The sequence below is a fragment of the Piliocolobus tephrosceles genome, chromosome 15 (genome assembly GCF_002776525.5).
Source record: "Piliocolobus tephrosceles isolate RC106 chromosome 15, ASM277652v3, whole genome shotgun sequence".
In the NCBI taxonomy this organism is placed as follows: Eukaryota; Metazoa; Chordata; class Mammalia; order Primates; family Cercopithecidae; genus Piliocolobus; species Piliocolobus tephrosceles.
Window position 1 is genome coordinate 104550660 of NC_045448.1, and position 21601 is coordinate 104572260.

The 21601-nt window shown below is 42.2% G+C and overlaps 1 protein-coding gene across 3 annotated transcripts in view; it reads left to right on the forward strand.

Annotated features, from left to right (window-relative positions):
- Window positions 1-21601, forward strand: part of AFF3 (AF4/FMR2 family member 3) — a 630275-nt gene that overhangs the window by 252446 nt on the left and 356228 nt on the right. The gene's annotated exons all lie outside the window — the stretch shown is intronic.

Sequence of the window (21601 nt, forward strand, 5' to 3'; positions counted from 1 at the left end):
GGTCTGCTCTGAAGGGACCTCTAGAACTGCCGTCGGGGCAGGTGTTGCTGGGGAGGGAATGCGAGTAGAAGGAGCTGGAATTTGGGAGCAGGTCAGTGCAGGCAGGGCCCTTTGAAGACCTCCAAAACAGTAGGCCTGCTTTCTTTCAGAGGCCCCACCCCATCCTGTGAGACAGATTAAAATAGACTCACATCTCATGTTAAATACAACAGTTTAAAAACTTCTTTAAACTTTCTAAAGAGCTTTTTATAATTTTGCTTTTGGAGTTATGTATGAGTAATTTAATTTATAGTTGGCTTCTCAGTAATCATTAGGCAAACTCAAGAATTCTTAGAATGTGGGAAAAAGATCTCAGCTACATAGTATTTTCAAGTGTAATGAATTTTGTAATGAAAACTAAATGTAACAATGAATAAAAATGGCTGAATATGTTTTTAGACATTTAATTAAACATTATGAATTTGACATGATTTTCTTCTCTTTTTATTTTGGAGCCCATGTATTTCCCTTCTAAAGGTCTCAAACATTTGTGCGCGACCTTCAAAAGCTGGCGGGCTTTGGCCGGGCGCAGCGGCTCACGCCTGTAATCCCAGCACTTTGGGAGGCTGAGGTGGGCAGATCACGAGGTCAGGAGATCGAGACCGTCCTGGCTAACAGGGTGAAACCCCATCCGTACTAAAAGTATGAAAAATTAGCCAGGCGTGGTGGCAGCGCCTGTAGTCTCGGCTACTCGGGAGGCTGAGGCAGGAGAATGGTGTGAACCCGGGAGGCGGACCTTAGAGTGAGCCGAGATGGTGCCACTGCCCTCCAGCCTGGGTGACAAGAGCCAGACTCCATCTCAAAAAAAAAAAAAAAAAAAAAAAATGCTGGTGGGATTTAAGCCCAGGGCCTGGGAGAGAAAATGGAGACAATCCTGGCTCTACCAACTATGAGCTGTGGGACCCTGGGAAAAGCGCTTCCACACACTCTGAACCTCCGTGTCTTCATCTGTACAGGGAGGTAGTATCGCCTCCCGTGGTGAGGTTGTGTCTGCTTCCTTGGTGTTGGGTGAAACATCCACCTGCAGCTGTCCTCCATGTGTCACAGGACCAAAGTGGAAAGCTCAGTCGCCCGCCTGCCCGCACCTGCAGCAGGGGTGAGAGAAGTCTGTCTTCCCCAGCCTCAGCATCCTGCCGGACTGGGCAGACTCTGGCTGCCTCTGCTGGAGGCTGTGATGCTTACCTGCCTGCTACTTGTTCCCTCCTGTACTGATCATGTCTTTTTATTCTGCATTTTTGAAGCTTTGACATCTTGGGGCCTCGCTGACCCTGAAAAGCTAGCTAATTCCCAGAGACAGCCAAAGACTGGTCTGCTGCCGTGAACGTCCCTTTCACCCACAAACAACTGCTCCAAAGCCCACACCCCACCTGCTTTGTCAGCTCTCACACTCTGGGCCCCTGTCGCCTGCTCTAATCAATCCAGGACACGCACCAGATAACTCAGGACAGCCTCTGTGCTCTGGATCCCACTGAAGTTATTCCAAATAGCCAATCCTAAACCTGATCACTCAAATCCTTGTCCATTCCCTCCCATGGAAAACAATAAAGGCTCTTGCCCACGTTTCTCCCTGGCTCCCTCTACCTCCCTCCCGACCTTGGTGCTTCCCTGTGTGACCCCCACCGTGTGTGGCATGTCCCCTCCCATTGGGAACTGTGAGTAACAAACTGTCATTTCAGTGGCAGTCATCTCCTGATCTATTGGCCTCACCACACGTGAATAATTAAATCTGCATTTCAAATTACCTCCCACCCCTCAGTTTGGCTATCAGAAGACACCAGCTTGGGGAAGGCAGGCCCCAGTGAGCAAGGAAATGAATTCCCAGTCCTTGTGGGTCCCCGTGGTAGAGGCGGGGAGGGTCCAACTGACAGGCCGTGGATCTGTACCTGATAGGCCAGGGGCATGCAGAGGTCACTCTGCCCAGACAGAAGTGGCGCACACCAAAGTCTGCCCCCAACACCCCCGCCGTCCTGCCCTTTGAAGGACAGGGGGCACGGAGAGGCAGTTAGTGTGCACATGTGAGAGAGTGCTGGTTGGGAGAAAGTGCAGAACTCGGAGAGGTTATCTGCTTCTTCCTGCTGCTCTGGGGCTCCTGCCCACTCTGACCTCTGATCATTCAATGTGCCTGCTCAAGCCTTGTGACTGTCTCAGGCAAGGCTTGTTTTGTTTTTTTAGTAATTGAAAATGAGCTGGGAATGCATGTATCTCAATCACTTGTTAAAAGTGTTTTTAATTGCATTTCTGATCATGTTCAGTTGAAGTGAATACCAAAACTAAAGGATTAGAAGCAAAGTATTTGAATGTGTAGAGCTAGGCGTGAGAACCCAGAACACACACCTAATGACAGAAGAGCCTGTGTGTTCCCTGAATTGTGTACAAATCAAAACTCTTCACCTGTCCTGCCATTTCCCTTGCTGCTGCCTCACTGGGTGGAAGTGGCCACCTGTAGTTTTCCAGAAAATTCAGAGCACCACTGGCTAAGCTGGTGTCGCGTGACCACTCCGGGCACACAGTGGTACGTGTACCAAACTCACACAGAATGTCTGGGGCACTTGGGGGAGAACACTGGGGGAACAAAAAGACCAGACAGGGAACCCTCCTATTTCAGAACTCGCCTGTGCACACGCAAAGGACACCTGTGTTTTCTGGTGGATGAGGCAGGGACGGATTTACCAGTAAAGAAGCTTGACCTTCAGGCTGGATGTGGTGGCTCATGCCTGTAATCCCAACACTTTGGGACGCTGAGGCGGGCAGATCACCTGAGGTCGGGAGTTTGAGACCAGCCTGGCCAACATGGAGAAACCCCATTTCTACTAAAAATAAAAAGATTAACTCGGCGTGATAGCACATGCCTATAATCCCAGCTACTCGGGAGGCTGAGGCAGGAGAATTGCTTGAACCCTGGAGGCAGAGGTTGCAGTGAGCTGAGCTCACAGCACCTCACTCCAGCCTGGGCAACAGAGTGAGACTCTGTCTCAAAGAAAAGAAAAGAAAAAGCTTAAGTTTCAGGGCTCCTGGGTTCAGTGGTCCTCTTCTAACGCCCTCTACTTAATTTCGAACCCATAATTTTGCTTTTTTCTTTAAAGATAGCATTATAGCCTTTAGGGGCCCAGAAAACCTGCCTCTGCCCCTGGGAAGGGGTTATGTGGGTGCTTTGTGGTGTTTTTACTCCTTTCATAGAAATCTGTCATAGTGAGAACACCTGTTGGAGATGGCATGTGTCAACATCATTCAAAAACAATGGCACCAGTACCTCTGCTAATAAATATATTTCAAATAGATGATTCATAACACCTTAAAGGACTTGGATTGAAACCTATTGCCTTTCTTTACAAGATTCAGATCTGTTAGAAATCTATGTGGAGTCAGTCACAGTGGCACATGCCCGTAGTTCAGCTGCCCAGGAGACTGACTGAAGGATTGCTTGGGCCCAGGAGTTTGAGTCTGCAGTGAGCTGTGATCTCGCCTGTGAATAGCCACTGCACTCCAGCCTGGGCAACACAGTGAGACCACATCTATAAAATCAAAAAAAAAAAAAAAAAAGTCTATCTACAATATAAGAAAAAGAAAGAATTGATAAATCAGTGCTTTTATTTCTAGGCATGATGTCTGACCTCCTTTTTGGTTTCAAGCCTAAAAATAAATTTTTAAAGGTTTAAAGCATACGGCTGCATCATTATTTTTATGGCGGTCAAATTAATTCTTCCATCCACCACTTGAAGCCAATGGAGATTGACGGTCCTGTTTTCTTACTTTAATGATGTAAACCTCATTGAAAATGAAGATTCTGGAGGATAAAAAATGGTGCTGTGACTGCTATTGATTAAGTGTCTTGTTGGCTTCATTGTTCATCCCTCCTTGGCCTCTTGGGCAGAAGGAGGCCCAAGAATAACATTGCTGACATTTCCTTGAAAAGACGCAGTGCTTGACAAAGGCAGCTGCGTGCTTTAAAAAAAAAAAAGATACAGTTTTGATGCACATGCTTTAGTCTTTTTAGGACAAGTGATTGATTACGTAAAAGAAAGAGTTCTTAAAGTCACATCGAGTTAAGTGTCCGTCTGACATACTTAAGAATAAAAGTCATTGTAAGATGGTGAGTTTCAAAAACTGCATGACTTACACGATTTTTAAAAAGAAATTGATGAAATAGGGAGAAATTAAGGAAAACATAATACACAGTAGAGTAATTGTAACATTTAATTGGAATAAACGTTTCTAGTATTGTAGCTGTGAGATCCTGATTGTGTTCAAAATGTAGTTTCTAATGGTGCAGAAAATGAAATGCTATTTTTAAGTGGCAGAGTTCAAACATTATATATATCCTGCAGCTCCTGTTTAATTAAGAGTTTTTATTCATTTGAAATTAGTTGTAAGATTGTCCTCGATATCTGTGCTTTATCGATGAGCTCTCTTTAATTTATTCCAATACCTTCATCATCTCCTCTCTTCATTTGTTCTCAAATTACAGTGAAGTTTTACAGTGTTTTGTTGTTCGAGTTGTGCCTTTCCATCCAAGTATTTTATTAGGAATATACTTTTTTGTCTCTTTCTTGGGGATTATGAGTATGTGAATATTAGGCTCATTACTAAGACATTTGATGCAAATTTTTGACTGTGACAGTGTTTCTGAAGTTATTAATATAACACTTGCTGATTTTGATTACAAATAGAGTGCGGAGAGCTAGTTCTCAGAATCACGGACGTCCATGGATGTTTAGTGTAGCATTTAGGGACGTAGCATTTAGGGACACGTAGCGTTTAGGGACGTGTCCGTTTTTGAGTTGGGTGGCCCTGGTTGGAAGCCGGTCTCTTCCCTACACAGCTGAATGATCTGGAGCAATTACCTGCCCTACTAAGCCTTGTTTGCTTACCTGTGAACAGAGGGTGGTAATACCTGACCCATAGGGATGCCATAAAGGATTAAATTAGACAATGTATGGAAAGAGTTGAGCACGATGCCTTTTACAATAAGAACTCAATAGTTGGTATCTACTAGCATAGTTTAATAAGTATAGCAATAATAAATATTTATTGGATGCTAACCATGTTTCAGATATTGTGTTATGAACCATGATTTTTTAGAAAAAGGAGTAACTCCTGACATTGAAGAGCTTGTATTTCCTGGTAAACAGCACAGATATTTAAGTGATAATTACAATCTAATGTGATAACTTCATTCCTAGTAATACTATGATATTTTGTGAGCAGGGATAATGTGTTGCTTTTAAAAGATAATCAGCTTCATAAACTAGATTCTGAATTAACAAGCAGAGTGCTGACATTCCCCTGACTGAAACCGTTATGCAAAAGGCTAAGGGTCTTAGAATTTATGATCTTTCTTGCTGAAAGATGATTCTAATAACAATAAGGTTTCCCCCCTCCTATAATTTTGTGTTTCCAAAAACAAATGGTGAGGAAACAGTAGAGTATTTTTGCCCTTTCTGGACTCAGGGACAGGGTCTGTGATTTGGTCTCTGATTTAGACAGCTGCTACTTGCCTTAGACCTTTTAGATTGTGTTTCTAAAGATTGAGGCTAAACTGAACATGACAAAGAGGGTTCAGGTGAACAGATTAGCGCATCTGTCTTCCATCAGCACACCTGCTGCTTTAGGGAACCCAGCCTCCAACAGAGGGCAGAACTATTTCTCTTTCAAGCATGGACTACTGATAAATTCAGCTAGGCGAGGTAGTTCAGCCTTCTCATTAAGGGAAGTTAAGAGAGAAGTGATGAAATTTTAAAAATTAGGAGTAACTGGACATTTCGTTAAGGGAGATGCATTACTTCCTATAGCACTAGGTATGAGTTGAAGTCAATACATTTTAAACATGGTTTTCTTAGATTGAAGTCTTTAAAAAAATAAAACTTTTAAGAAAGTATCCCAAATTAATATGGTAAAAGTTTTCACAAATACTGCTCTTTGGCCATTCAAGAAATCTTCAGATGAAATGTGATGATGGAGTTTTTTCTGCAGCCATTATTCTGATTTTTTCCATCACTAATTTTTTTCAGTTTGGGTAATAAAACTTGTTCATGAAGCGTGGTATATAGACCATTTTTAAATGGCCCTACTCCAGCGGACTTGAAATTAAAGTTCAAAAGGCAATGAGGAGTTTTCCTAATGGCAAATGTGCATCTTTTACATTCTTCTAGCAGGGAAGGGGAGGCAGTAGAGGACTGTGGATGCTTTTAGCTCTGCTCTCAGGCCTGATACCATGGAAATGTATCCAAACTGCTTTAGGAGGCTCTCTGACCTTGCACGTACCTCCTTTATTCCTGAAAAAAAAAAAAAAAAAATGTAATGACTCCAGTGAATACGTTGCAATTTACTGTGAGCATCTTGGGACATGTGTATCTTGGGACAGGCTAAGGCCAGTCCATTTAAAGACAAGGTTCCCCAGCGGGAGCTGGCCAGGGACAAAGTAAGTGCTTCACCAACTTTAAAATGTGTGCATGGAATGTGGTGATCAGACCTCGCTAGCGTGGTCAGGTAAACCTTTCTGAGGCAGGAAAGATGCAATCTAAGTGGACAAAATGTGATCAGCATTAGCTATGAGGCAGAGGGTGCATACGAAGTATGTTTGAAAGAGATTTTTAAATGCATGTTGGGGCGTCAAGAAGGAGGGGCACACTTGGTTCAGGACTTGCTCCTCTTTCTACCAATCAATCGTTAAATGTAAACTGAATCAATAAACTTTCACTGTCTACCTGTTCCCTGTTCCAGTATTTCCTGGACAGTAGGTGATGAAACTAGTTGGTAACAGGTAAGCCTCTCTTATGGGTTAACGTAGTAAGAGAAGGTAGGTGGAGAAGCTCTATCACCTGGTAGATTCCAAAGCCAATCCTGTACGTATGATCTGCCCTGAAACCGAGTTGTGCCCTCCAAATGACCTTGTTCCACTGGTCCAAGTGAGTGGCTGAGCTTCTCTGTCAAGCAAGAATATGATGGAGTGAACGCACAGACCCACTGCAGACAAGTTCATGGTCACTGAAAAGAACCCCAAGGATTCAGTATCTTTGACGCCTCTAAAACTTACAAGGGGCCCTGGATGGAATTGTCAAGACTTAAAAAAGACCCTGCACCCTCTCCTTGAAACTCCCATCCCTGAAATCAGCAACTCCTGGGCACAAATACAGATTTAGGGACCTGGAGTATCTCTGAGAGTCATGATGCCTTGATTGAAAGTGGGAACAAGAGGCCGGGCACGGTGGCTCATGCCTGTAATGCCAACACTTCAGGAGGCCGAGGCGGGCGGATGACAAGGTCAGGAGATCGAGACCATCCTGGCTAACACGGTGAAACCCTGTCTCTACTAAAAATACAAAAAATTATCCGGGCGTGGTGGCGGCACCTGTAGTCCCAGCTACTCGGGAGGCTGAGGCAGGAGAATGGTGTGAACCCAGGAGGCGGAGCTTGCAGTGAGCCGAGATGGCGCCACCGCACTCCAGCCTGGGTGACAGAGTGAGACTCAGTCTCAAAAAAAAAAAAAAAAAAAAAAGGAACAAGAAAATAATTTTTAAGTGATTACATTTTTGTTTTAGTCTAGGTAAGGTGTGATGTTACATGCAGGCTGTGTGCATGTGAGTACCAAACACAATTCCTGCTCTCAGGGAAACATGGATAAGACTTAAGTGAAATGTTAAATAGCCCCTTGAGACAGGCAGGAATGCGTATCAAGCAAGACAGTGTGGGCATTGGGTTTTGAGGAGGAAAATGAGGGAAAGGCCTTTCTGTGTGAGGTAGGGTAAAGTGGACTTCAGAGGAAGAACTTGAGTCACAGTTTGAAAGGCACTGCAGGTGGAATGGATGAGCAGATGTTCCCAATAGGAACGCCTGTAGACTGTTCAGAAGAAAATGCCCGAATGAGCCAGACGAGAAGGCTGAGGGCAGGGCTGCTTTTGGCTCTGAGGACTACAGATTTATCCTGGAGGTGATGAGGGGCCATTAACGGCTGGTAAGTGTGGAGAACTGAACAGTGGAAGCTCTATTTTAAGATTCACGTGGCAGTAGAGGATAGAGGTGTTTGGAAGGGGTGGGCAGTTGGCAAGCTATACAGGAGACGTTTCTGGCTTAGTAACGCAAAACGTGGGAATACAAATGGATCGTTCCAGTGACTCTCCCAGGTAGAGGGAAAGGCTGGGATTGGAGGATGGTAGAAGCGAATATGGTGAACCCAGCCACCCCCTCACCAGAATGGGTCTCCTCTGGGAGCTGGCTAATGTGGTCTTCACAGTGAAAATTGATGGATGGGTGGTATAGAAATAGTCTCCTTTAATTAAACATCTAACTTTGAAAATCTTGATTAATAAGCAGGCTGAGCACAGTGGCTCACGCCTGTAATTCCAACACATTGGGAGGCCAAGGCTGGCGGATTGCTTGAGGCCAGGAGTTTGAGACTAGCCTGGCCAACATGGTGAAACCCCATCTCTACTAAAAATATACAAAAATTAACCAGGCGTGGTGTTATGTGCCTGTCGTCCCAGCTATTGGGGAGGCTGGGGCAGGAGAATATCTTGAACTCCAATGGCAGAGGTTGCAGTGAGCCGAGGCTATGCCGCTGCACTCCAGCCTGGGCAACAGGGTGAGACTCTGTCTCAAAAATACATACATACATACGTACATAAGCAAAGCGTGGTGACTATAGTTAATAGTAATGTATATTTCAAAATTGCTAAGCAGATTTTAAATGTTCGAGCATACAACAAAAGTATGTGAGGTGATGGATGTGTTAAATAGCTCGATGTAATCATTCCATAAGGTATAGATCTATCAAAACACCACGTCGTAACCCCATAAATACATATACTTTTTGTCAGTTAAAAATAAATAATCAAAAAAGAAATAGTTATTTGCTTTTCAAAAATAATTGTCTGCTCAAGAAGGAATTACAATCAGATTACTTTATGGGCCAATCTCTCCTAATGTAGTTACAACATGATGTCTGTACCTTTAGTATCACACAGTGGGTAAAATGAGGCCGTATTTACCGTGACTGCACACAGATTTCATCTCTTCATTTGACCTGTTAAACAAATGTGCATGATTAATGGTTGGCGACTTCATGGAATAATCAAGCAGAGTTCTGTCTGCTTAATAAACAAGGTCCCTAAAATAGAGAATAAAGTCTGTACCATTTTTAATTTGGTAAAATTGTGTTCGTGATAATGCTTCCTTTCTTCCTGAAATGTATAATAATAATTCCACCTAGTCTTGTTTTTATTTTCACATATCCCTAAAGTTAAATTTTAGTCCCTTGCTGACTCAGTAGAAGGCTCTCTGTTGGTTTTAGATTTAGGATGTTTCAGTTGGGAAGGGAAGAGAAGCCACCCTGAGGGCGAGAATGAGGAAATGATGAAAGAAAGATCATGTTGTTTTCCTTCTCTCCATGAAATCATGGCTTGCCAAAAGAAAAAAAGACCTTTGAGAAATGTAGTAGTTCTCCAAATGAAATTGAAGGGTCACTCCAAAGATTAATGACTCTGAGATATTAATTCAGAAGAGAATTTATTTTTAAAGGCTAAGATTTATTCTGGGCCAGAGATTCTGAGTTCAGCTGGGAAACTAATGAAGCGTGTATTTTATTTTTTAGAGTTTTTCGTGGTACTGTCAGTCATTTAGCATGGGGCTTAGTCACAAGAATTTTAGGTCTGGTTAAAAGTCTATACATTAAACTGTGACAACCTTCTTTAATGGGAATTTTTTTCAGAAAACCTTTAGGGGGTAGCTTATTTCTTTTATACTTGAAAGGTTTTATACATGAGAGTTCTGTGTTTTTATGAAGATATCTTATTGGTGTGAATTCATATTAATTATTAACATATTGCGAAGGTTAAAATGCACATATTTCACAGCAAGGTACCATCCCTTCCCTGGGTTGTATGTTGTTTTTCTTGCCTGGGGTCAAATATAAAACAATTTATTGATATCCTAGCCAGTTCTCTTCCAAACTGTGGGTGAGGCTTCAATTCCACTTTAAAATACATCTATCATTGTTCAACACTTCTTCAGAGTTAAATATCTGTGCAGAATAATACCTTGTTTTCCTTTGTTAGAAGTAACATTCACTTCATCGCTTAAACTGACCGAGCCGTATCAACACAGGACTTTGGCTTCTTCCTCACTAATCAGTGTTGTTCTTATATCATAAACCAATTGATGTGCCCATCAAAATGTGCATTATTGAGAAATTGATAGGGCCATGGCTTGGGCCCAGACTACAGTTTCTTTATGTGGGCAACTGTCATGACGACAGCCTTGAGCCTTGCATTGAGTTCAGTTCTGTCATATTAAAAAGAAAATTCTCTATGAAAAATAACTGAGTAAGTAAACTGGAACAGGATGGCCAGTGGATTATGCAGGCTTTACCATGAGCTTCTGCCTGTCGTGATATGCTCTTTCATCAGCCAGACCTTCCAAGAGAGATGCCCCTTCTCTAGAGGTGAGCCTGCATTGGGCACTGCTGTGAGGGATGAGTGCTTCCCGAATGCAGCAGTCCTCATGAACCAGGCGGACTTCAGGGATGTCCTTCAACCAGGGCTGCAGCCAATCTGTAGCCACTGCCAGACCCCCCAGGCTTCTGTGCAGTGCTGTCACTAACTTACTCCTTTCACAGCTGGATAGTTTCAGCCCTCCCTCTGGAATATTTCTGCAACATTTGACCTCATAAAAATATAGTGTCTTCAGAATGCCTAGATTGGTTAACAATAATTTATTCAGCAGAGTGGGGCTTTTGAAACCTCCTTGCACAGATTAATGGCTGTTCCCTGGACATCAGGCAAACCTCAACAGTGCAGTTACTTGTGTCTTCATTTTATATACATTCACCCACACAGAGCTGGGAGCTGGAGAGACACAACGGGTGAGCTGAGCTCTCTCACAGAAGCAGGGACAGCCAAAGAATGCGAAGAATGATTTATGGGTTGCAGTGAGAGAGGGTGGGGCGAGTGCGGGAGAGAGAGAGGGAGAGAGAGAGACAGGCAAATGAGGACCAATCATGCTGAAATGAGACATGATTTGCTGCTATTTTCCTTTCCCAGCGTGTTTTTCCTGGGTGCCTCCCCAGCAGAGCTGTTCAGTCACTTCTGTTGTGTGTGCTCATGCATAAATTCAGGTCAAGTACAAAACCCTGATTTCTCTATTCATCATAGGAACGGATAATGTTCTTATCAATACATAACAAGAAATCGCAACTAATTTGGCTCATGACCTTCTTCTTCTATCATTAATGGTTGAAATGGTGTTTGCTTAGCCATTAATGCATTCAGTTCAGTAAACTAAAGCTGTTTGAAATTTTCGCTAATCCTTTTCCATTGAGGGTTTCCCTGGACCAAATCACTTCTGAATAAAACAAAGAAGTGAATGCATGCACAGGTTTCTCAGATTTTCCAGATCAAACATCATTTACAGGGCATACCATTTTAAAATGCAATTTTTTTTTCTTTTCAAATCACCAATCCCATAGTACTGGAGAATGAATGAACTGTTTACTGAAAATATGAATTGCATGAACTTACCCCATAAAGTGTTCAAGTACTGAGGGCTTTTTTTATTCAATGAAAAAATGAACCAATATATAGAATAAAGGTAGAAAAAAATGGTTTAACACCTAGCTTTTTTTTTTTTTTTGAAAAGATGCTTTTCAAATGAATCCATCTTTGCTATTTAATTTACATTTTGAGGGTTCATTAGGATGATGAATGATGAGGCAGGAGAATAAAATATACTTCCTGAACAAAAGACAATCTCTGTAGCCTAATAACATTTTATGCCAGCACTTACATTTGTCAGAAGTGGATGCTATTTATCCCTATGATTATTTAAAAATCATTTTTATTGTCCTTTGTGCTGTGTCCTCTTCTGGGAATTTTAATTCAGAGTTTGACACCTACTTATTAACTTCCATGAAGTATGGAATACAAAGGCCTAGACTCTATAAAGAATTCTAAATAGCCGTGTTTATATTGCCTGCAGCTGTACACAAATTAGCTCAGTTTGGATTTGTTTCTATCAGAAATAGAAAGCCTGTTGGAATAGCGGGTAGCCTCTGCTTCCTCTGTGAAGTAAGTGCTCTCTGCTGTCTGCCCCCATCTGAACCAAGCAGGACTTGTGGGGTAGACAGAAGGGGAATTTTCCTAATTATGATACAGCCCTTATGCATAAATACATTACTTCCATTTCCTTTGCCTCCTCCAACTGCTCGTCCCAAACAGCACTCCGTCATCTGTCGCCACATACAGATGCCCGTTCTTTCCTCTCTGATCTCCTTGCCCAGCCTACACTCCAACTCCCACACCCTCACTATTATTCCAGATTGCTTCTTCCTGAGCCATCTGTCTCCTTGGCTGTGGATTTTCCCAGCTACGGGGTGGGCTAGATTTTTTTCCAGGGGGGGTAGCACCTTTTGGAAATTGAGTGGCAGTCAGGCCAGGGGTCCTAGCGTGAGGGATTCTCCACGCTATGGCACAGCCCACAGCGCCAGCCCACGCTGCCCAACCCGTGGCCGCCTGTCAAGCCTTGATTTCCACCCACCACCTCAGAATGCCAAAGAACTTTACTTGTGATTCATCCTAGAGGTTTTATAAAAGGTCAGGTGTCTGTTTGGTCTCTCCCGAGGGGAAAAACAGCTCTGCCGCTGAATCAGAGGCCTCAGGGTGAGCCATATCCTGGGGAGATGCCTCAGCCAGCTCCAGAGCACAGTTGGGCTCTCCAGGGGCGCGTGACACAAAACCAGGCAGTGTGTGTCTTGCTTCATTAGCTTTAATAACATGTACAAATGTTTCCTCATCATTTCCCTCCCGTTCCAGGTTCATGCCTGCTTGCTTCAGGTGATCTTATGGGTTTTAGCGGGCTGGAAATGAAACAACCACCCACAAGAATTCAAAGATGAATCTTTGGAAAGTAAAATCTTTACTCCTATTTTAAATCTGTCTTATCAAATGATCCTTGCTGCTAATACTTCAAATCGATATTCTACAGGGAATCCAGCTTTGACCCATTGGTCTGGCTTCATTAGCAATTAAATGAACATGTAACCATCTGACCACCTTTATTGTTATTTTAGATAATATTAAAAACTGATGCTCTATTTGGTTTTTAACTACTTTTATATTTTAATGAAAGTGACAGTGATAGTTGATACTCATACCTGTTAAAAGAGTTTGTAGCTACTTTATCTGTTCCCATGGACATTAATAGTAATCAAAAAGAACATAAAATACTCAAGAAAGTGGTGGACATTAAGATTAGGGTTTCTGTATTTAGGTCGCAGAGCACAGATACGGTCCTTGGGCCTGTTGGCAAGATGTGATGGTTTGTGAACTTGGCCATGTGTGAAATGATGACTAATTTATTTTGCTGCCTTTGGCAAAATACACAAGAGTATAAGGACCATTTGTTTATACCCTATTGACTTGGAGCAAACTATCCAAAAGCTCCAAATTATCTTGACAGAGAACCTCTTTTCATTCTCCTACCCACGAGTTGATAGAGAAATTCTACAAAGGTTGCTTGCTGTACCTCAAGGAAATAGAAGAAACACTGATACACACGCTGTAGTTTTTAATGTAGTGCTTCATTAATATTATTAATATTGTTGTTATACACGTTTATGGAGCTACTAGCAAGTTGATGAGCACAGCTCAGAAGATATAAACATGGTCCCTGTTCACAGTCAGAACTTAAATAAGCTGGAAGATGGATGTGATACTATGGATGGTATAAACATAAAAGTTCAGGGAAAGGAAATTATTTCAAGAAAGGAATTCCATGAATCTGCAGAACTCATTATGAACTATGTAGGGATGTTACTGACTTTTTTCAAAACCATAAATAATAGGTATCTGTGTTAAAGAATATAATCTGGAAAACAGCTTTAGAACTGCGTGCTTTATGTTTCCTTCACCATGACCAACTCTGGAATTTTTTTCAGCCCTATGAGTTATCACTTCAATGCTTCTTCCCCGCAGATTCCTGGGCTGCCCATGAGTGTAGACTTGATGCACATAAAAAAATTCTGACATCTTCTCTCTGAAGTTACCTAATTTTGGGCCTTAGGGTTATCTAGTTGTTGTTGTTTTTTTCTTATTTCTATGCTTTGTTTAGATATTTGAAAGACAGTCCATGGACTTGAAGAATCAGAAGTGTCTACAGAGGGCTATTGTTTAAATCTCTGTGAAGTTTATTGGCCAGAATGCTCTGAAACAGAAAGTCTAAACCAAGTTTTGTTGGTAGGCATTGGGAATCACCTCGCCAACCCTCCTTTTACTTGGGAGACTTCGTTATTTCCAAATCAAGAGTTCGGTGATAGTTTTCTTAGGGAACTGATGAAAATATCTTACCTCTTCTTACGTTTACATTGACCATTTACTATGTTTTTATTTTATGAATTCAATAGATGCATACCCCCAGAGAGCATGAGACTTGGAAGAAATACAAGTCAGTGCCTCCTGGAGGAAGCCTGAAATTTTTTCCCTTAATTTTTGTTAAAATCTGCTTGTTGTAAAGTAACATATTAAAGGGAGAAACCATGAGACTTTGAATTAATTTGGAAGGCTCTGGGTGTTTACAAATCCATCATGAACTCTTAGTGTGTCCCATAAGTAGGTGTTCATAGGTCAAAAATTTTCCCTGACCCTGAAGTACAAAACAGTCTGATAAAGTCTAATCACGCAGGGAAGAGCGTTCCATTGCAAGAACTGTTTCTCCCCAAAGCTGTAATTTAGCCACTTAATATTCAACCAAAAGAATTTTGTTCCAAAGTCAAACTGACCTGCCTGGATTTTTCTTCTCAACTCAAAGCTCACGGATGACCTAGAAAATGTTGCCGTTGAGGTTAGACAGCCTTCCTCTTTTCTGCTTCTTGTTTTCTCCTACTGCTTACCACAAATGGCATTTTATTGGATGTCTATTTTTTTTCAACATAGGACTTAACCGTTAGGTGTTTTTGGAACATTTAATGATTACTAATCAAGGTCAACTGATAGTATCACGTCTGTGGTACTGGGGAGCAGTGTTGAGGGTGTGATGTAATAATAGAGTGATTAATAGAGTGATCTGATTTGATGTGTTCATCCAACATGCATTTTTTAAGTGCCTGCAGTACTTCTTACTACTCTCTCTCCAGCACCTAGAAGAGCATCTGGCCCACAGTGGGACTTAGTAATATTTATTACATGAGTGAATAGTGCACGTTTTGGTGAATTACTTTGTTTTTGAATGGAAAAATTTAACACCTAGAGTCTAGATGATAGTGTCTAGTCTGTATTTAGCAACCTTCATACTAGTAACAAACAAATGGTATTTTTTTTCTAAACAAAATCGTATATTATACTCATAAAATAGTTTTATGTTTTCATTTAAATCTTTTCATTGCGTTCCAAAAATAGTCATGCTGGCTTCATGTGTTTTGTGAACATGCTCTGAACTTCTGACTACAGAATGATGGTCTTTAATAAAGTGCCAGTGACAATCTCATCATAAAAGAGGTTCCCTGTCTGTTCTGCCATCAACTGTAATGGCTTTCACCACCCATGGGCCTCACAGCCTCTTTCTTCATGCTTCCAATCACTTTCAGTCTCGTTTCTCATAGTGGTGATTCCAATTGTTAGCATTTTCCCAAGTCCCCGTCACAGCAGGTGGTGGACATCTGTGCCTGAAGGCCCCCTGGCATCCCAAATGCATGCCCCAAACTGAGCTCATCATCTTCCTCCCGCCCTTCATACCAATTGTATCTCCCCCTCAGTCCCCTCTCTCAGTAGCTTCACTGTTTGGCCAGTCGTTCATCCAACCCAGAAACTGAGAGGGCATCTTCAGCATTTCCATGCTGGCCACCATGTCCAGCATGGGAATCATCCCATGACTGTCCTTAAGGAATGTTTCCCAGGAACGGCGGGAGACAGGAATTTCCCGAGAATCTGTGTATGCCTCCCTGTCCTGGAGATGCTGTTAGGTTAGAGCTTCTTACTTTCCTCTCTCCCTCAGCGTTAGCAGCCTCCACCCACTCTACCAACCTGCCCTTAGGTCCCGCACCACTCCAATTCAGCTTCTACTCTTTTGCCACTGTAAAATCCATCTCAACGTTAAGCAGTTTTCCTTCTTAAAGTCTTTCAGTATGAACGAGAGCCAGGGGCTGACTTAGCTGAAAAGCTGGAGGAAGTATGTTCCAGGTTGAGAAACTGCATGTGCAGAGGCCTTGGGGCAGGAGATTTCTTTATATTTTAGGGAAACTGAGGGAAGATCCATGTTACTAGAGCTTCGTGAGCCAAGAGGAAGTATTTTGGCATGGGGGCGGTAGGCACTACATCGTATAGGACCACTTAGGCTATGTTAAGAATTTTGATTTTTATTCCACTGGCCATGGAAAGCTGTTGGAGGATCTCAAGCAGGGGAATGACATGATCTGATTCCTCTTTTACAGAGACTCCTCTGGGTTCTATGCAAAGAGTGGAGTTGAGTGAGAATGGAAAGTGAGACACAGGCGGGGAGAGAAGTGATGGTACCTTAAGATACAGGGACAGCACTAGAGATGGATCGGGGCATCAGAGATGTGTGATATCTTTTGGAGGCAGAATTGTCCTGACTTACGGATAAAGTGAATGTGAGAGGGACAGATCCAGGGGGTTTATAAGGTAGACGTTCCCTGAGGCGAGAAGGATGGAAGAAGGGGAAATTTAGCAGCAAAGATCAAGAGTTCAGCTTTAGACGTTTTGAGATTTCTGTGAGATATCCAAATGGTTGTTATCAGCTAGGCGGTTGGATAAATGCACCTGGAGGTCAGCCAGCAAATCTGGGATGGACATACACATTCAGGACTCAACTTAGAAATACAAATGGTCTTCGAAGCCACAGGGATTCATACCATGTCCTAGGGAATGAGCATGGAGTGAGAAGTGTAGGAGGCCCAGGACTGGGTTCTTTGTAACCGCTAGGGATCTTAAGTGATTGGAAAGGAGCTGGTAGAGGAGAGGAGAGTGAGAATCAGGGAAAAACTGGAAGTTGCCCATGCCACGGAAGCCTGGAGAATAGTCACTGAAGGAGGAGGGAGGGGCCCACTCTGTCAGGTGCTGCTTAGAGTGACATAGAAGGGAAAGATGGAAAAGCCTGTTGGATTCAGCAACGTGCAGATCATGAGTGGCCTTCGCAGGGACAACTTCTGTGGAGCAATGGAATGAAAGCCAGACTGGGGCTGTTTGGAGGGTAAATGTCAGAGTGCATGCCTGGAAGACCATATTGAGCCAGGCTGCATGTGGCTTTCTCTGAATCATTCCTGAGCTCACAGGCCTTGCAGAACTAGTTCTTTTTAGAATCAGAACCTTTCTCTGATGTATCCACTTGCTCACATATTGTCATTCAGTCAACAGATCTATATTGAGTACTTGCCATGCCCAGTACGCCTGGTGGAGGAAGAGTTTAAATACCCACTGCCAGATCCTGGGGACATCTGTTCATTCATTCAGCTAACAGATATCTAGTGCGGGCCTACAATGTTCCAAGCACGAGTGGTAGTGACCAAAAATGCAAGGTCTCTACCCAGATGGAGAATAAGCTGTTGGAGGAAGATAGATAACTGTAAATAAGGCAATTCTGGGCAGTGGTAATATTATTTGAAAGATAAATAAAATAGGAATGGTTATAAAGAGTGACAAAAGTGGAAGTGAGGGACTCCTTTAAATAGGAGGATGAGAAAAGGCCTCTGAGGTGGTGATACAGGCAGCCCTAGAGGAGGAGAGGCTGGAGAATGGCCAGGACTAGGGAGCACCCAGAGTGGCCTTGGGGGCAGATCAGGGCCCACTTGAGGGTCAGAGATGAGGGCCCAGATGCTACAGTAATCTGAGCAGGGCAAGGAGATGGTACAGGGCAAGGCCAAACAGATAAGCAGGGAGCAAATTTCCTGGGGAGCGCTGTCATTAATAAGTGGCACAAGAAACTCAAAAGAATGTCTTGTCGTTTTGGTAAATGACATTTTAAAACTTTCGATTATTTTATTTTATGATTTCAAACTTACAGAAAAGTTACAAGCATAATACAAATAACTCCTGTATACACTTTGTTCAGATTCCACAATTTTAAATATTTTACCATATTTGCTGCTTTCTCTGTTTCTCACTCTAATGTTTTTTTTTTTCTAATCATTTTTGAGTAACTTGCAGACATCATACCCCTTTACTGCTAAATATTTCAGTGTATTTCCTAAGAACAAGGAGAGGCTCTTACATAAACACAGACAGTCATTCAGATTCAGGAAATTTAACTTTGATGTAACACTATTATATAATCCACAGAATATATTCACATTTCACCAGTTTTCTTAATAAAGATTCTTGTAGCTCTTCCCACGCCCCAACCCTCTGCCCTGTAATCCAGAATCATGCATTTCAGTAAGTTATGTTTCTTTAGTCACAAAAAAAAATTGTCCTAAACAATTATGCAAGTTTTTATTTTTCTTCCTAATATATCCACATCTGCTTTGATTTTTAAAAATTCAGCCTAGTATCATTAGGAAAGAACAACCCCCAAATCAGTTTCCTGTCTTGTTGACTAAAGGGACAGATACCTTTGTTCAGAGTCTGTCCGTTTCTGAAAACCCGTGTTGAACCAAAGAGAACTGACATTGCACATCAGGTTCAGAGACCAGGCAATTTCTCTTCTCTGTCTTGGTGTCACAATATTTTGAGAACACAGACACACAAAAGGACTTGAATATAAACATCCACCTTTTTCCTCCAGTGTTTTTGAGTGGCAGCCCCTAAGAAGATGTGCTCTGAAGTCTCTGCAGAAGTGGGCTAGGTAATGTTCTCAGGCCACGTCAGGGGAAATTACAGTGAGTAGAGCTTCTTAAAGAGAAGTCTAGTTTTTTTGGCATTTGAAAGAGTCTCTGACCTGTTGGTGTCTCTGACGATCTCAGGAATGTTCTCAGTGGAGATAATTGATAAATGCGGTGGCGATAGCTGATACGTGCTCTTAAAAAAAAAAACCAAAACACTAAGATGGTGATTTTTGTCACACCTGGATTAACCAAGAGCCTCAAATGATGCCTGATCTCCTTATAGCCAGTCCTTAGATGGCATCTCCATAGGCCAGCTTTGTTCTTCATGGTTTACATGATTTATTCCAGTTAGTCCTCACCACACCCCTGCAGGATATGTACTGCGAATCCTCTCCATTTTACCGATGAGAATACTGAGGCATGCAGAGGTGAAGGAATCTACCTAAGGCAGTGATTTTCCAAGTAGAGTCTCTGAAAGCCCAGTGATCCCTATGGTGAATACCCAAGATCAAAACTATCTTCATAATAATACAAAAATGTTGTCTTTTTTCCCTGTGTTGATAATACACTAGATAGATGTAAAAAACAATGGATGACAGTACTGCAGGCACCTTAGCAGGAATCAAAGCGCTGCCACCAAACGATATTAACAGTCATTTTATTCTTTTCTGCCGCGAACACCCAGTTTTTTAAAAAATGCCAGTTTCACTTAAGAATGTCCTTGATGAAGCAACAAACATTACCAATTTTATCAAATCTCAACAGTGGAGTATGTGCTTTATAATACTCTATAAATATGAAATATGTGCAAGGTACTTCTGCGTGTTCAAGTAGGATGGTTGTCTTGAGAAAAGCTACTTTTATCCACAAAACACTATTTCACTTTAAAGAATGGGTGAGAGACAGACTATGATTTTCAAACTTGAGTATTTGACAGACATTTTCTCAGAAATGAATGGAGTGAACTTGTCACTTCAAGGAAAACAACTGACAGTGTTTGTTGTTAATGATAAAATATGAGCTTTTAAGCAAAAGTTAGAATCTTAGAAAACTTGTATCTGCTACCAGGAGTTTGACAACTACTTTAACTTAAATACTTAAAGAATTTTTTCGAGGAGATCAGTGGTAATATTAATGAATGTGGGTTTTTTTTTTTTTTTTTTTTTGAGACAGAGTCTCACTCTGTCGCCCAGGCTGGAGTGCAGTGGCGCAATCTTGGCTCACTGCAAGCTCCATCTCCCAGGTTCACACCATTCTCCTGCCTCAGCCTCCTGAGTAGCTGGGACTACAGGCACCTGCCACCACACCCGGCTAAGTTTTTGTATTTTTAGTAGAGACGGGGTTTCACCATGGTCTCGATCTCCTGACCTTGTGATCCGCCCGCCTTGGCCTCCCAAAGTGCTGGGATTACAGGTATGAGCCACCATGCCCAGCCGAATGTGGGGGTTTTTTCATGTCATATAGCGAAAGATGTTATATTGGAAAATCAGTACAACTCAGTGAACCAAGATTTTCTAAATGGCATGACGTTATAAAATTATTCATGTGTAAGAGATTCATTTAGCGTTCAAGATAGACCGATGAATTTTATTTTATTTTATGTTTGTAAGAAGCATTTTTGCATAGGACTTCATTGGGAACTGGATGGGTTGAAGAGGTTATTTCTTTTCTGAAGGATATTTTTAAAATGAGACCTAGGATTTCTCCCCAGATTGGAGGGATGGTTCCTAGGCAGAGACAACACAGTACTTGCCTGTCTGCATGTATTGATCCGCTTCACTCTCTGGTGGTCTTTCTCAGTGCCTCTCTCCACATCGTTTGAAGCAAAAATGCTTCCCCCAAACTCCCAAAACATGGTATTTAGACAAATAGCTTTGGACTCAGAGGCAAAAGCACATATATGGAGCAAGTTCTTAAGGCATTTCCACAGTGATCACTAGTTATAGATGTTCTTGCCACGTGCCACTCCCCCCCCTCTTTTTTTTTTTTTTTTGGAGACAGAGTCTCGCTCTGTTGCCCAGGCTGGAGTGCAGTGGTGCAATCTCGGCTCACTGCAAGCTCCGGTTCCCAGGTTCACACCATTCTCCTGCCTCAGCCTCCCGAGTAGCTGGGACTACAGGTGCCCGCCACCCCACCCAGCTAATTTTTTTTGTATTTTTAGTAGAGACGAGGTTTCACCGTGTTAGCCAGGATGGTCTCCATCTCCTAAGCTCGTGATCTGCCTGCCTCGGCCTCCCAAAGTGCTGGGATTACAGGCGTGAGCCACCGCGCCCGGCCCACTTTTCTCATTTTATATTTGTTTTGGATTTGGGAGGGCGGGATACATGTACAAGTTTGTTACATAGATACATTGTGTGAGTCTGAGGGCTTCCTTGTGGATTGTGTAGGTTGCAACTAAACCCATCACCCAGATAGTGAACATAGCACCCGACAGGTAGTTTTTGGACCCTTTTCCCCCTCCATTTCTCCCTTGTTTTGGAGTCTCCAGTGTCTAAGACCAGTAGATGTTAATTGTGACAGAGTTTTTAAAGTTTGTTGTTACGATTTCAGAGTTCACATTACAACTTTTGTCATTTATTTCTCAAAATATATTTTCCATGTGTAGTAACAATGTTCATAATACGGCCTTCCATTCATTGTTGATTAAGAGTCAGCCTTGAAGAAACATCTGCAACATAAGCCAGGTTTATGAGCCTTTCCTTATCGTTAAGGTGAACAGTAATTTTAATCACCTTATCTGGGTTTTTAGTCTGTTTTCGTGATGGATCATAGAGAATTCATTGAGGTGAGAAATAGAACCAA